The following is a 6,000-nucleotide window of genomic DNA, read 5'->3' on the forward strand; positions in this document are numbered from 1 at the left end:
ACTTTGCAAATTGTTTTTTTTTGGGGGGGGGAGTATTCAGTCGAACAATAAATTTTTATTGTAAAGTTCAACTTACAGTTTTAATTTTTTTCTTATATATATATATATATATATATATATATATATATATATATATATAATATTGGAAAAGTTCTTTATTAATCGAATCCAAAATTAGCTCTCAAATAGTAAAACAAATATTTTTGCATAGTTTTTACAGTGAATAAACGTATATCTCGAATAAAAAATTGTGTATAGAATCCCTATTTACAGAGTTCGATTTATAATGTGGGGAAAAGTCGATGGATTATTTGGGTTTGATTAGACTTGTTTATTTCAAATTCTTTTTCAATACAAACAGCAAATCAAGCAGACTGATCAGTTTGTATTATTTAGATTCTTCAGACTATTGTCCTCATGCTGAGTGTTTTTTTCACAACGTTTCAGTCGATGTAACTTTCGGTCCTTATTAGATGTATCTTGTTGAACTCGGGAATCTTTCTCTCAAACTCGGAAATAGTTCTGTCAAAATCGGTAATCTGCACAGAATCCTGAACGGAGTTATTTAATTTAATCCATGAGGGTAGCATGCTCTTGTGCCGTCAGTCATGACCAAGTAGAAGTCTTATGCAATTCACAATTGTATTTTGAGTGTTACCTGCACTGAAGATTGAACCCTCAACCTCCAAAAGAACAACTGAATTTAACCAAGTACTTTATCCACTACGCCATGTTATGCAAATAACACCCAGGATGATAACAGTAGTTCATAGAATATAAATGATACGAATAAGCAATCCTCATCTTAAAAACGAATAAGCAATCCTCATCTTAAAAACGAATAAGCAATCCTCATCTTAAAAACAAATAAGCAATCCTCATCTTAAAAACGAATAAGCAATCCTCATCTTAAAAACGAATAAGCAATCCTCATCTTAAAAACGAATAAGCAATCCTCATCTTAAAAACGAATAAGCAATCCTCATCTTAAAAACGAATAAGCAATCCTAATCTTAAAAACGAATAAGCAATCCTCATCTTAAAAACGAATAAGCAATCCTCATCTTAAAAACGAATAAGCAATCCTCATCTTAAAAACAAATAAGCAATCCTCATCTTAAAAACGAATAAGCAATCCTCATCTTAAAAACGAATAAGCAATCCTCATCTTAAAAACGAATAAGCAATCCTCATCTTAAAAACGAATAAGCAATCCTCATCTTAAAAACGAATAAGCAATCCTCATCTTAAAAACGAATAAGCAATCCTCATCTTAAAAACGAATAAGCAATCCTCATCTTAAAAACGAATAAGCAATCCTCATCTTAAAAACGAATAAGCAATCCTAATCTTAAAAACGAATAAGCAATCCTCATCTTAAAAACGAATAAGCAATCCTCATCTTAAAAACGAATAAGCAATCCTCATCTTAAAAACAAATAAGCAATCCTCATCTTAAAAACGAATAAGCAATCCTCATCTTAAAAACGAATAAGCAATCCTCATCTTAAAAACGAATAAGCAATCCTCATCTTAAAAACGAATAAGCAATCCTCATCTTAAAAACGAATAAGCAATCCTCATCTTAAAAACGAATAAGCAATCCTCATCTTAAAAACGAATAAGCAATCCTCATCTTAAAAACGAATAAGCAATCCTCATCTTAAAAACGAATAAGCAATCCTCATCTTAAAAACGAATAAGCAATCCTAATCTTAAAAACGAATAAGCAATCCTCATCTTTAAAACGAATAAGCAATCCTCATCTTTAAAACGAATAAGCAATCCTCATCTTAAAAACGAATAAGCAATCCTAATCTTAAAAACGAATAAGCAATCCTCATCTTAAAAACGAATAAGCAATCCTCATCTTAAAAACAAATAAGCAATCCTCATCTTAAAAACGAATAAGCAATCCTCATCTTAAAAACGAATAAGTAATCCTCATCTTAAAAACGAATAAGCAATCCACATCTTAAAAACGAATAAGCAATCCTCATCTTAAAAACGAATAAGCAATCCTCATCTTTAAAACGAATAAGCAATCCTCATCTTAAAAACGAATAAGCAATCCTCATCTTAAAAACGAATAAGCAATCCTCATCTTAAAAACGAATAAGCAATCCTCATCTTAAAAACGAATAAGCAATCCTCATCTTAAAAACAAATAAGCAATCCTCATCTTAAAAACGAATAAGCAATCCTCATCTTAAAAACGAATAAGCAATCCTCATCTTAAAAACGAATAAGCAATCCTCATCTTTAAAACGAATAAGCAATCCTCATCTTAAAAACGAATAAGCAATCCTCATCTTAAAAACGAATAAGCAATCCTCATCTTAAAAACGAATAAGCAATCCTCATCTTAAAAACGAATAAGCAATCCTCATCTTAAAAACGAATAAGCGATCCTCATCTTAAAAACGAATAAGCAATCCTCATCTTAAAAACGAATAAGCAATCCTCATCTTAAAAACGAATAAGCAATCCTTATCTTAAAAACGAATAAGCAATCCTAATCTTAAAAACGAATAAGCAATCCTCATCTAAAAATCGAATAAGCAATCCTCATCTTAAAAACGAATAAGCAATCCTAATCTTAAAAACGAATAAGCAATCCTCATCTTAAAAACGAATAAGCAATCCTCATCTTAAAAACGAATAAGCAATCCTCATCTTAAAAACGAATAAGCAATCCTCATCTTAAAAACGAATAAGCAATCCTCATCTTAAAAACGAATAAGCAATCCTCATCTTAAAAACGAATAAGCAATCCTCATCTTAAAAACGAATAAGCAATCCTCATCTTTAAAACGAATAAGCAATCCTCATCTTAAAAACGAATAAGCAATCCTCATCTTTAAAACGAATAAGCAATCCTCATCTTTAAAACGAATAAGCAATCCTCATCTTAAAAACGAATAAGCAATCCTCATCTTAAGAACGAATAAGCAATCCTCATCTTAAAAACGAATAAGCAATCCTCATCTTAAAAACAAATAAGCAATCCTCATCTTAAAAACGAATAAGCAATCCTCATCTTAAAAACGAATAAGCAATCCTCATCTTTAAAACGAATAAGCAATCCTCATCTTAAAAACGAATAAGCAATCCTCATCTTAAAAACGAATAAGCAATCCTCATCTTAAAAACGAATAAGCAATCCTCATCTTAAAAACGAATAAGCAATCCACATCTTAAAAACGAATAAGCAATCCTCATCTTAAAAACGAATAAGCAATCCTCATCTTTAAAACGAATAAGCAATCCTCATCTTAAAAACGAATAAGCAATCCTCATCTTAAAAACGAATAAGCAATCCTCATCTTAAAAACGAATAAGCAATCCTCATCTTAAAAACGAATAAGCAATCCTCATCTTAAAAACAAATAAGCAATCCTCATCTTAAAAACGAATAAGCAATCCTCATCTTAAAAACGAATAAGCAATCCTCATCTTAAAAACGAATAAGCAATCCTCATCTTAAAAACGAATAAGAAATCCTCATCTTAAAAACGAATAAGCAATCCTCATCTTTAAAACGAATAAGCAATCCTCATCTTAAAAACGAATAAGCAATCCTCATCTTAAAAACGAATAAGCAATCCTCATCTTAAAAACGAATAAGCAATCCTCATCTTAAAAACGAATAAGCAATCTTCATCTTAAAAACGAATAAGCAATCCTCATCTTAAAAACGAATAAGCAATCCTCATCTTAAAAACGAATAAGCAATCCTCATCTTAAAAACGAATAAGCAATCCTCATCTTAAAAACGAATAAGCAATCCTCATCTTAAAAACGAATAAGCAATCCTCATCTTAAAAACGAATAAGCAATCCTCATCTTAAAAACGAATAAGCAATCCTCATCTTAAAAACGAATAAGCAATCCTCATCTTAAAAACTAATAAGCAATCCTCATCTTAAAAACGAATAAGCAATCCTCATCTTAAAAACGAATAAGCAATCCTCATCTTAAAAACGAATAAGCAATCCTAATCTTAAAAACGAATAAGCAATCCTCATCTTTAAAACGAATAAGCAATCCTCATCTTTAAAACGAATAAGCAATCCTCATCTTAAAAACGAATAAGTAATCCTCATCTTAAAAACGAATAAGCAATCCTCATCTTAAAAACGAATAAGCAATCCTCATCTTAAAAACGAATAAGCAATCTTCATCTTAAAAACGAATAAGCAATCCTCATCTTAAAAACGAATAAGCAATCCTCATCTTAAAAACGAATAAGCAATCCTCATCTTAAAAACGAATAAGCAATCCTCATCTTAAAATCGAATAAGCAATCCTCATCTTAAAAACGAATAAGCAATCCTCATCTTAAAAACGAATAAGCAATCCTCATCTTAAAAACGAATAAGCAATCCTCATCTTAAAAACAAATAAGCAATCCTCATCTTAAAAACGAATAAGCAATCCTAATCTTAAAAACGAATAAGCAATCCTCATCTTAAAAACGAATAAGCAATCCTCATCTTAAAATGAATAAGCAATCCTCATCTTAAAAACGAATAAGCAATCCTCATCTTAAAAACGAATAAGCAATCTTCATCTTAAAAACGAATAAGCAATCCTCATCTTAAAAACGAATAAGCAATCCTCATCTTAAAAACGAATAAGCAATCCTCATCTTAAAAACGAATAAGCAATCCTCATCTTAAAAACGAATAAGCAATCCTCATCTTAAAAACGAATAAGCAATCCTCATCTTAAAAACGAATAAGCAATCCTCATCTTAAAAACGAATAAGCAATCCTCATCTTAAAAACGAATAAGCAATCCTCATCTTAAAAACAAATAAGCAATCCTCATCTTAAAAACGAATAAGCAATCCTAATCTTAAAAACGAATAAGCAATCCTCATCTTAAAAACGAATAAGCAATCCTCATCTTAAAATGAATAAGCAATCATCATCTTTAAAACGAATAAACAATCCTCATCTTAAAAACGAATAAGCAATCCTCATCTTAAAAACGAATAAGCAATCCTCATCTTAAAAACGAATAAGCAATCCTAATCTTAAAAACGAATAAGCAATCCTCATCTTAAAAACGAATAAGCAATCCTCATCATAAAAACGAATAAGCAATCCTCATCTTAAAAACGAATAAGCAATCCTCATCATAAAAACGAATAAGCAATCCTCATCTTAAAAACGAATAAGCAATCCTCATCTTTAAAACGAATAAGCAATCCTCATCTGAAAAACGAATAAGCAATCCTAATCTTAAAAACGAATAAGCAATCCTCATCTTAAAAACGAATAAGCAATCCTCATCTTAAAAACGAATAAGCAATCCTCATCTTAAAAACGAATAAGCAATCCTCATCTTAAAAACTAATAAGCAATCCTAATCTTAAAAACGAATAAGCAATCCTCATCTTTAAAACGAATAAGCAATCCTCATCTTAAAAACGAATAAGCAATCCTCATCTTAAAAACGAATAAGCAATCCTCATCTTAAAAACGAATAAGCAATCCTCATCTTAAAAACGTAAGACTAATCGATTAGAATTGTCGTTCAGTAGAGAAACGAAATATTGTTGTAATAAAATGAAATCTTCTTACCTGTTTTAAAATTTTATTTGGAAGGAAAACCCTGACCAAGACCAGATGAGTGACACTGAGGCCAATATTGAAAGTCAGACAAAAATAGCGCAGTGGTTACAGTATTGGAAAAATCAATTGTAAAAGTGATTTTCTCCTGAAGATTGAAGGTTCAATTTTTAGCGACTGAAAAATACAATTGCGAATTACTTAGGACTTTATTATCCAGTATGCAGGAACGAGAGCATGCTACCCTTCGTAAAGTAAATAAAGCTTTCCATTCAAAATTCCGTCCAGATTCCCGAGTTCAACAGAAACATTCACCGAGTTCAGCAAACTACATCTGAAGAAGGTCGGAGGTTATATCAACCGAAACATAGTGAAAATGACACTCAAGATGAGATCTTTGTAGTCTGTAAGTTTCAAATAA

This window comes from Euprymna scolopes, chromosome 12, assembly GCF_053919585.1.
Source record: "Euprymna scolopes isolate OS-2025 chromosome 12, ASM5391958v1, whole genome shotgun sequence".
Lineage (NCBI taxonomy): Eukaryota > Metazoa > Mollusca > Cephalopoda > Sepiida > Sepiolidae > Euprymna > Euprymna scolopes.